At 46.1% G+C, this 11,612-nt stretch overlaps 1 protein-coding gene across 3 annotated transcripts in view; it reads right to left on the reverse strand.

The window, feature by feature from the left end:
• The window catches only part of BLK (BLK proto-oncogene, Src family tyrosine kinase), a 72,345-nt gene extending 62,110 nt beyond the window's left edge, over positions 1-10,235 (reverse strand). For all 3 annotated transcript variants that reach the window (XM_054499238.2, XM_054499239.2, XM_054499240.2), the window contains exon 1: positions 10,018-10,235. The gene's annotated coding sequence lies outside the window, so the exon portion shown is untranslated. The remainder of the gene's footprint in view (positions 1-10,017) is intronic.
• Between the last annotated feature and the right edge of the window lie 1,377 nt (positions 10,236-11,612).

Consider the following 11,612-nt stretch of genomic DNA (forward strand, 5'->3'; position numbering starts at 1 on the left):
AATTGACAAATGGGATCTAATTAAACTAAAGAGCTTCTGCACAGCAAAGGAAACTACCATCAGAGTGAACAGGCAACCTACAAAATGGGAGAAAATTTTCGCAACCTACTCATCTGACAAAGGGCTAATATCCAGAATCTACGATGAACTCCAACAAATTTACAAGAAAAAAACAAACAACCCCATCAAAAAGTGGGCGAAGGACATGAACAGACACTTCTCAAAAGAAGACATTTATGCAGCCAAAAAACACACGAAAAAATGCTCACCATCACTGGCCATCAGAGAAATGCAAATCAAAACCACAATGAGATACCATCTCACACCAGTTAGAATGGCAATCATTAAAAAGTCAGGAAACAACAGGTGCTGGAGAGGATGTGGAGAAATAGGAACACTTTTACACTGTTGGTGGGACTGTAAACTAGTTCAACCCTTGTGGAAGTCAGTGTGGCGATTCCTCAGGGATCTAGAACTAGAAATTCCATTTGACCCAGCCATCCCATTACTGGGTATATACCCAAAGGACTATAAATCATGCTGCTATAAAGACACATGCACACGTATGTTTATTGCAGCATTATTCACAATAGCAAAGACTTGGAACCAACCCAAATGTCCAACAATGATAGACTGGATTAAGAAAATGTGGCACATATACACCATGGAATACTATGCAGCCATAAAAAATGATGAGTTCATGTCCTTTGTAGGGACATGGATGAAATTGGAAATCATCATTCTCAGTAAACTATCGCAAGAACAAAAAACCAAACACCGCATATTCTCACTCATAGGTGGGAATTGAACAATGAGAACACATGGACACAGGAAGGGGAACATCACACTTCAGGGACTGTTGTGGGGTGGGGGAGGGGGGAGGGATAGCATTGGGAGATATACCTAATGCTAGATGACGAGTTGGTGGGTGCAGCGCACCAGCATGGCACATGTATACATATGTAACTTACCTGCATGTTGCGCACATGTACCATAGAGCCTAAAGTATAATAATGATAATAATAATAATAATAAAAAAAAAGAAAAAAAAACATAAAAAGAGAAAAAAAAAAAAAAAGAAAAGAAAAAATAGAGCATCCCACATCCCACCTGACACAGGGGCAGGTGACAAAGCTGCACCTCTCCCTTTGGGAGTTACCGGTCGTCAGTCCCTCCTGTGCCAGCACCCGCAGATCTTTCTGATCTGAAGAAGCCAGACAAAAGCTATAAACACACTTTGCAGAAGAGTGCCCACCTACATACAAGCTCGCATCCAAGATCAGGAGCTGACAGGCTACCAGGAGACTCATCAGAAGCCCAGGGCCTAGAAGATCGGAACCACCTTAATCTATTAAGTGCAGAACATCAAATGTCCTTTTAGACGCTACATGTGGTTGTGTGCTTCACACATACACAAACATTCTCTGCACTTGAACAACCTCAAGCATCAGGGCCTCCTTCAGTTTTGCACCCCAGGTGTGTCTTTACCTCCCCCTGGTCCCGGCTCAGCATCCCAGGTATCAATGTGTGCAAAGCGGCCAGCAGAGAGTGGGGATGAGAAGGCACCCAAAAGGACATCCTTGTATCCCACAGTTGTGGAAAACAGCAGCCGTTTTACAAGTGGGGACTTGTGAGCCCCACAGAGGCTGGCAGCAGCTGGTGTAGGGACATGACAGCCATGGGGACAGGTTCTCCATCCAGGCCCACAGGCCCACTCCCCTTTCCCTGCCACTGAGCACAAAGCAGGGTCACCCGCCCGCACCTCTGCTGTCAGGCTTGGGACTCAGGAGAGCCCAGGAGGCAAGTTATTCTCCACTTGTCCCCACTCGGCTGCAGGCAGGACCCTGATCTGCAGTGTGGCCTCAAGACACTCGGCCTCCCTGTCAGTGACACACTGGGGGCCAGCTTGTGCCGGTATGCAAGAGCCTATTGTTAAATTCTCGTGAATTTTGTGATCTGAATTATTCAAATTATTATGCAAGATTAAGGTATAAAAACTACATGGGCCGGGCATGGTGGCTCATGTCTATAATCCCAGCAGTTTGGGAGGCCGAAGCAGGCAGAGCACTTGAGGTCAGGAGTTCAAGATCAGCCTGGCCAACTCTACTAGAAATACAAAAATTAGCCAGGCATAGTTGCAGGTGCCTGTAATCCCAGCTACTTGGGAGGCTGAGGCAGGAGAATCCCTTGAACCCGGGAGGCGGAGGTTGCAGTGAGCCAAGATCGTGCCACTGCACTCCAGCCTGGACAACAGAGTAAGACTCCTTCTCAAAGAAAAAAAAAAGGAAAGAAAGAAAAAGACAAAAAAAGACATTAAAATGATAAAAAAAATTAATGTTAAATTATACAAGATATAACTAAATGAATTCTATTAAAACAAAGGTTATAAATACTTAAACCTCATCACTCCCTAATTATTTTTACTACATCTTAATAATAGCTATGCTTTGAGGTTCTGTAATTGACTGTGTCTGTAAGGCAGAAGTACTCTATCGTGCTGTGCTACTGCGCATCTCAAAGCCATGTTCACGCAAGTCATGTTGGCAACTTGAAATTGGTCCTGGTGGGAGTATTTACACAACAGGAACAGGAAAATGCTACAGGTCAGCATTGATTTGTTTCATGGATTTTCTATACTTAAAAGAGCATCTTGTCTGTAGCTAGAACACTGTGAGTAGCACAAAACATTGAGGAAACTTTTTTGAATATTGAAAAACTATTATCCAATGCAGCAAAGAAGCTGCTCATGGCACTAAGGCTGCAGCCTGCCCCACGTCTTTGTTGTTTCACTTTGATCTGCTCCTTAACATGAATGAACATTTCAGTGTTTGTGCCAACACCACACTTGCTCATCCGCTGCAACCATTGCTTGGCTACGGATACGACAGTGCAAAGTCACGAAAGCTTTCTATGAGACTCAATCGCCTATGCGGTATTTAGGATAGGGACTATTGCGTATTTTGTTATTATTTGTAAATTAAGTGCTATGCATCCTTTATATCAGTACATGTTACTATAAACTTATGTATGTATACAATACATTTGTTTCTCAGAAAGCTGGTTGTTAAACGTTTACCAGCATGCCATGCTCTTCATCTACAAGATGCCTATCTTGACCTCACATTTCCCCCAGTGTGCCGGCAGGTGCCGGGGATCCCATCAGATAGACAGACAGACACCACAAAGTCGAAATGATTCCTTTCCATGCTAATGTGTTAAAAAAAAAAAAAAAAAGGAGAGTTTAGCCTTTCCTATAAAGCACCAAATAAAATCAAGAAAATGGACTATGACTTTTGAGCCTATTTTCGTGTGTAATACTTTAAAAGGTATCCTTTTATTTATTCAAATAAAATAATAAAAGTATCATTTAATTTTTTATTTTTTTCACTCTGTCGCCCACGCTGGAGTGCAGTGGTGCAATCTCAGCTCACTGCTGAGATGTCCTGGCTGGGTTCAAGCAATTCTCCTGCCTCAGCCTTCTGAGTAGCTAGGATTACAGGCGCCTGCCACCATGCCCAGCTAATTTTTATATTTTTGGTAGAGACGGGGTTTCACCATGTTGGCCAGGCTGGTCTTGAACCCCTGACCTCAAGCAATCCTTCCACCTTGGGCTCCCGAAGTGCTGGGATTACAGGTGTGAGCCTCCACACCCAGCCAAAATAAATAGTATTATTTAACTTTATGTAAAAATCCAATTGCACCACAGAAATGGCAGGAATAAAGAATCTTAAAATGAAATAATTTTATATAACCTTTAACAATAAAAGGTAGAGCCAGGCATGGTGACTCATGCCTGTAATCCCAGCACTTGGGAGGTTGAGGCAGGCGGATTGCTTGAGCTCAGGAGTTTGAGACCAGCCTAGCCAAGACGGTGAAAACCCATCTCTACAAAAAACAAAAATTAGCCAGGCGTGGAGGTGCACACCTGTGGTCCCAACTACTTGAGAGGCTGAGGTGGGAGGATTGCCTGAGCTGGGGAAGTGGAGGCTGCAGAGAGCCATGATTGCACCAGTGCACTCCAGCCTGGGAGACAGAGCAAGACCCTATTTCAAACAAACAAAAACAAAATAAAACAAAACAAAAAAACAGGCCAGGTGCAGTGGCTCATGCCTGTAATCCCAACACTTTGGGAGGCCAAGGCAGGCAGGTCACTTGAGGTCCAGAGTTTGAGACCAGCCTGGCCAACATGATGAAACCCTGTCTCTATCAAAAAAATACAAAAATTAGCTGGGCCTGGTGGTGCACACCCGTAGTCCTAGCTACTCGGGAGGGTTAGTTGGGAGAATCGCTTGAACCCAGGAGGCGGAGGATGCAGTGAGCCAAGATCAAACCACTGCACTCCAGCCTGGGCAACAGAGTGAGACCTTGTCTCAAACAACAACAACAAAAACAAAAACCCCCCAAATCAATCTAAGGTGGAATATGTGTAGAAATAAGCTCTTTCTATAACTGTAACAGACTCACAGCTGGACATTTGAGTGCAGGTTGGCTCCCTCAGTGAATTTTTCTGTTTTGTGCACAGATAGGGAACTAATCCTTAGTGAGCACCCTCACTGTATATCAGGCTCTTTCAGAGATGCTGTCCTGCTTGTATTTGTTTGTTTCCAAACATCATTTCCTGGAAACATCATTTCCTGGTGTTTCCAGAAAAGATTTGAGACCGCTTATAAAAATACATACAATACAACAGGATAGAAAAACAGACAAAGAAATTAGACCAAAGGGTAATTTAGGGCAGGAAAAAAAAATTGTGTATAAAGCTGGTGCACGGAAATACAGACTGTGACATGCTGTTACCAAACTGCTAGTGGTTAGATGCAAATTGGGTTCTAAGTGTCCTGGAGTCCAAAGCACAGAGAAGAAAATAATCAGTTTGAAGAGTCACAGTGTCTGTAAGACATCCATTGCTCCAGAGAGGCATGGATTTCCTGGATCTGGAGTCTGAGAATCATCCTCTCCAGGCTTCTTCTATGGAGGTCCCAGGTGGAATGCGAACAGCTTAGCATCATCTCAGCAATAAATGCCACCATGAGTTTCCAACCTCCGTTTCTTATGCAGCTTTCAGCACAAGCCACGGCAATGTACCCATGCCAAGAAAGAATGCCCACATCTGACTCAGGAAATCAGATTCTCTCAGCCTCTCAAGCACTGTGAGATCCAAACACACAGCTCTTGGACTGACTATCTGGATACAGGGGAAGTTCCCAAAATACAGTTACGCATTGCTTAACTACGGGGATCTGTTCTGAAAAATGCGTCATTAGGTGATTTTGTTGTTGCGCGAACATCGTATACAAAACTTAGATGGTAGAGCCTACTCCACACCTAGGCTCTGTGGCATAGCCGGTTGCTTCTACGCTACACGTCTATACAGCCTGTGACTGTACTAAATACTGTAGGCAATAGTAACACAGTGGTGAGTATTTGTGTCTTTAAACATAGAACAGGTACAGGCAAAATACAGTGTCTTCATCTTATGAGACCACCATCATATATGCAGTCTGTCATTGACCGAAATCTTGTTATATGCCCCATGACTGTGTCTAGGTTCATGGCTCTCAATTTTATTAAAATTACTTTCTCTTTTGAGAAACAACAACACCATGCTCTCCTTTTTGAGATTTCAAAATGAATATCGGGCATAAAAGTAAATCAAAGAAGTTGTCATGTAAGATGTGTCTTTTTGAAGTACAAGGACCCCCTGGTGGTTCTGACATTGAGAATTGAGTGCACCCTGTAAGAAATGTTGTGTGTTCCTCAGCTTCAACTCACCTAAAAATTAGGGCTTTGTAATTTAATTCTGATAATCCTGTGATGTGCTATTATCAGTGAATGAAGAAATAAGACTGAGAGGGTATAATTAACCTACCCGAGATAGATAAGGCTGCTCGTATACAGTGGGGTCAAACTATTGTCATCTCAGGAAGGCACACAGTGACTTGCTCACATTGCCAGGGCTGAACCTTGCACCAGAGCCCTATGGTTGACAAGGCCAGCCATCTAACCACTACACTGCAGGATGGGACCGCTCAGATGTGGCTGCTTTTTCTGCCTTCTATGTCCAAGTCCTTTCCACTTCCTCTATCCACAACACACTGAGAGAGAAACTTAAAGTATCCTTCCTAGATATTTGGGTGATTCCAAATATTTTGGGGTTCACAGACCCCTTTGGGTATCTGATAAAAACTGTAAGTACCCACCTACACAAAACTTGCTTACAAGTTCAGGGAGCTGAGAGCACCAGGAAACCCATAGGAGTCCACGGACTCAATGCTCAGAACCCACTTCATTCGTTAAGCACAGAACCTCAAATGCCCTTATAGACACCACATGGCATTGTGCGTTTCACACATACACAAACCTTTCCTGCACTTGAACGACCTGAGCATGGGAGCCTCCTTACATTTTGCATCCCAGGTGTGTCTTGTTTGCCTCCCACTGGTCCAGGTTCAGCATCCTAGGTACCAAAGTGTGCAAAAACGCCAGCAGCGAGTGGTGATGAGAAGGAACGTGAGAAAACTTCCTTGAATACAATGTGGGAAGCACCAGCGCTTTGATGAAGGGGTTGCACAAGCCCCACAGTGGACAAGGAGGAGCCTCGTCTATATCTTAGGCTCTGGACCCCTATTCCGTGGTTCTGTTCAGTTCTCATGTCTGTGCTTGGGGGTGGGTGCAACTGCTCCCACTTCACACTCCCAGCTGGCAGGTGCAGAGCCAGACCGACCTGGCTGGCAGGAAGCCCCAATGCTTTCCTCTATACCACACTGTCTTGCAGGAAGTGGAATGTGCCAGAGGCCTCAGATGCCTCTTCTGTTTCTTCCAAGGGTCCTGTCAAAACCCCAGCATGCTGATGGCACTGGGGTGCACCACGGTTAGGGATGATCATTCAATTATCTTTGCTTTTCCTCTTTCAAGCTTTCATCCTCATGTCTTAACCTGGATTTTCATTCAAGGTTTTGCCCTTGTGTCTTTAACTCAAGAACCACTTTACCAGATACCCCTGGTGGGCCAGGCACTGTGCTGGGTGCTGGGACCTGGAGGCACATGTAGGGCCTGTCCTTGTCCTCAGGAGCTTTGGTCCAGAGAAACTGGCAGGCCTGCAAACCAGAACCCTGGGTGTGTGCTGGTGGTTGCTGGGGACTCACAAATGGGCTTGGGCACTGTGACTGGGAGGAGACATTCGCACCTGCCCTGGACATCAGAGCAAATGAAAGTTGCCTAGGTGGGAAGGTGGGGAAGGGATTCAGGCAAGCAGGAGCATGCCAGGGAACATTCCACAAATGTGAGGGCTGCTGTGGGGTAGCAGCAGGCTGGCAGTGGGGTAGCAGATGTGACAGGAAAGCACTTCAGGCCCACATGTAATCACCACCTTTTAGCTGTGATTTTCCTGTAAGAGTTTTGTGATTGATCTCCATCTCAGTGTGTTGAGATTTCCATCTACGTGCTGTCTTCCTGCAGCTTCATCATTTTTTTCTTCCTCCTCACCTGCTTTGGAAGCTTTTCTCTAATCAGGCGCAGCATCATCTTTGAGCAGGGCTCACCTGCTCTGCTGGGCCTGCAAGAGGGGCCAGGTTTCTCTGTCTTGCTGTTACCTCTCTACACACGTGAACCCTGCAAGCCAGGATGCTGGCCACCAGTGGCCAGTCCCCAAGGCGGCAGACCCCAGGCTGCAGGTGGGCTCACAAGGTCAGAATCCTCACTCAAACAGGAGCTGGCCCTTTGAGTCCCCTCTCTACATCCTAGAGGCCACAGTTTACTCTCGAGGAAGGGCTGTCCAGCCCAGCTCACAGCCACTTGGCTGACCAGATTCTGTGAGGCTGGTTGAGCCCAGAGGACAGCAGATTCCTGGCTGTAATGCTGTACTCCCCCAGGGGCCTGGGTCCTCACTCCCTCCATTCCTGGCTTTCTGCTTCCTTCCTGGAGAGGAGTCAGGTCTGGGTAGCTGGGCCTGTGCTTGGGGTGCCAGAAGCCTGCACCAGTGCAGTGAGCTTGGCTGGGCAGATGAGGGTGTATTCAGTCCTGCAGCCCCTGCCACGGAGCAAAGGTTCAAAAATGCGTGCTGGGCCAGTCACAGTGACTCGTGCCTGCAATCCCAGCACTGCGGGAGGCCAAAGTGGGAGGATGGCTTGAAGCCAGGGGTTGGAGGCCAGCCTAGGCAAAAAAGCAAGACCCCATCTCTTCAAAAAATAAGATTAAAAAATTAGCCAGGCACAGTGGCGTACCTGTGGTCCCAGCTACTCAGGAGGCTGAGGTGGGAGGATCGCTTGAGCCCAGGAGGTCAGTGCTGCAGTGAGCTATGATCTCTTGCCACTGCACTCCAGCCTGAGCGACAGAGGAAGACCCCATATCTGAAAAACAAAAAACATAAACGAAAAACAACCCCCACAAAACCCATTGGAAAACAACAACAACAACATAATCATCCATGAGAAATACTATGAAGAGAGGCAAATACAGAGCTATTCTGGAATAAGGTAGGGGTTGGGAGAGAGAATGATGGATGGTCAAATATGCAAAATGCCTGCTATATTCCAGAATGTTCAAAGAGAAGGTGTGACTGCCAGGCCATGAATGCCAGTTTTCCCAAGAATGCTCAGGATTTGGCTACTTCTGCTCTGGGGAAGAATGAGTCTAATTTTTTTTAACTCTTTATTTTGCAATAATTTTAGATTTGGAGAAAAATTACAAGGATAGTACAGAGAATTTCCATATTTCTTTCACCAGCTTCTTCTAATGTGAACACCTTACGTAACCATGGTACATTTGCCAGAACTAAGGAGTAATTGTTACCATAATATTAGCGAGACCCCAGGCCTTGTTTAGATTTCACCTATTTTTCCACTAATGACCTTTGTGGTGTTGCTTTAGGATCCAATACAGGATGCGAATTCTGGGTTTGGGTGTCCTGACCATCATGTCTCCTCTGATCTGTGACACTTTGCCTGTCTTTCTTTGTTTTTCATGACCTTGACATTTTTGAAGGTGAAATATGTTGTGGAATCTTCCCCAGTTTGGATTTGTCTGATGTTTTCTCATGATTTGACTGGAGTTATGAGTTGGCGGGAAGAACTGCACTGTCGTGGCAGTTCACAATAGCAGCCCAGCTTATTCCCGGTGATGCTAAGTTTGGTCCCTTGGTGAAGCTGGCATCTGCAGGTTTCTCCACTACGGAGCTACTATTTCTCCCTTTCCATACTCTTAGTCCAAGCCTCACTCAAGGTGAGGGGAATTAAGTCTCACTCTCCCAAGGGAGGAGGATGTGCACATATCACAGCAATTTCTTCTCTGTTACTGCAAACACACAATTCCTTAGTTTCTTGGTCATGTGGGTAGATAAGGGTGAACTTCATCCACCCACATTACCAGTTAAATGGAAACGTTGTCAAAACCTTACAATTTAAACAAATCCTTTCAAAATATGTGATCAACTATGCTTTCCTTTTCACAGTTGGTGTTTCCCGGCGAAATAGGTCTCTTAACCAAGATCATCATTACATCTATTCAGTTACCCCATTCCCAAATGCCTGAAAAATGAAACAACTTCATTCGGAAACAAACAAAATAAAATGAAAGCAACAACCAGTCATTTGCCTTGAGCCAGACGCTCCCCGTTTGTGACCACTAACCTCCGTCAGCTCTGCGCAGTCAATATCACCTCCTATCAAGAGGCCGAGTAACTCGCCGGGAGCGCAGCAGTGGCCTGTGTGTGCCCGCTCAACCCCCTCTCTATATCCCACGTCCCTTCTCTCCTCTGTGGCACATTCACTGCCTTTTCCAAAAAGCAGAATCTACCCTGGATGGGTGAACTTTTATAAATTAAAAATTCTCAAAACTGGAAATGCACAAACCATGGAGAAATCTATTCATAGCTGAGGCAGTGATCCTATTCATGCCTCTTCCTCCGTCTGTGGCACCCACAGCAATGTTCTTGCCTGCTTGCCCCACTACAGGCCTTAGAGCACCATTTGCACAATTTAAAGGGAGACGATAAAGAACCCGGAAGATGCAGGGCCTCACCTTGGCAATGCTTCAGTGGTGTTTCACCATAGCTCTTCAGATCCTGACACCCTTACAGTGGAGCAGGCTTCTAGCGACAATGAGCAACTTCCAACACCATCCTAAAGCAAAAGCCAGTCCCAGATGAATTCTTCTCATCTCAATCAGTTTTCATGGCTTGTGGCTTCCTGTCGGCAGCAGACAGAGGTGGCGGCACCCCCGGTCTGTGATCAGATCCTCCCCAGTCCCCAGTGAGCAAGTGCAACAGGGGCCCCGCCCTCCAGCCAAGCCCTTCTGAAGCTCTTGTGGGCTCCCAGGGCTTGGGGGTGTCCCTCTGCTCCAGGAAAACTCATGAGGAAGGACCATGAGCAGCTGCCCTTTCCCTGGCCCTGGGCAACGTGGGTCACAATGCCCCTCTGTCACCAGAAAGTTTTCTCATGGGGTTTTGGTTTAACAGCACGGCTGGTATTTTTCCTGCACCAAGTCCGGCAGAGTTAGCAAACCTCCACGCTGACTCTACAAGGTAATTTGCCCTGCCATGTGGACAAAGGCTGCAGAACTCATGGAGAGGGCTTGGGCTCTGCCACGTGCCATCTGTGTGCACCAGGGCAGCCATTGTTTCAGCCTCGCTGGTTTTGTTTTGTCTTTAAATGATGCTAATAATAGCTAGCTCACAGGATACTATCAACATTAAATGGTAGGTATGAATGGTGGGCATAGAACCGGTGCTTGGTAAAAGCTAATATCCTATGTGTTTTATAGTACCCTAGCCAGTTGATTTGGATCTCAGAGGCTCTTTGATGGTGGAAATTTACTTGGCTATGAAAACTCAGAGGAGTAGAGAACAAGAATAATGGAGGTAACAGGAGAAGGATCCCAACATCTAGAGTGGTGAGTGGTGTCTGGAGTGGTGGGTGGCATCCTGTACACAGCAGTCAAAGGACCAATGGGACCAAGAAGGCTTCTGTGATGACCTCAGAGTCCTGCTGGTCCAGCCAGACACAGTGAGCCACTGGTCAGCTGGCTCCTTTCCACTAGTGTCTTGATGTTGGCTTATAAGAGGAAGCCACTCGGTGGGCTCTCTCTTCTCCCTTCATAGTCTTAGATCCTTGAGAGCGAGTGTGGGAGGCAGACAGGGCAGCTTCTACTCCACAGTCCAGAATGTCAGCTTTCTCAAGGAGTTCATTTCCTTGGATTGGACTAAGATAATACTGAGCTATGAGTTGCAGGTTTGACAGGTGTTCATGTCAATAGAGGCAGCAACGCAGAGTTCTGGGGTTTTAAGACACTATGGAAATAATCTGTTTCACTTCCCCAGGGGGTTTTGTGAGAATAAATGGATTCATGCATAAAAAGCATCTATTACAGTATTTAGCACATAATAAACTCCAAATACCTGGAAGCTGATGTGAATGTGGCTAATTGCTTTAAGTCCCAAAGCTGATCTTCTCTACGTGGTAGCAAAGGGCTCACAACAATGTCCAGAACCCTGGGCCTGCTCAGTCCATGGCAGCTGTCCAGAACCCTGGGCCTGCTCAGTCCATGGCAGCTCCTGTTAATTTACTCTTACATTCACCTCCTGATACCTACTACATGGACCCAAACATGAAACATGA

Source organism: Pongo pygmaeus, chromosome 7 (genome assembly GCF_028885625.2).
Source record: "Pongo pygmaeus isolate AG05252 chromosome 7, NHGRI_mPonPyg2-v2.0_pri, whole genome shotgun sequence".
Classification (NCBI taxonomy): domain Eukaryota; kingdom Metazoa; phylum Chordata; class Mammalia; order Primates; family Hominidae; genus Pongo; species Pongo pygmaeus.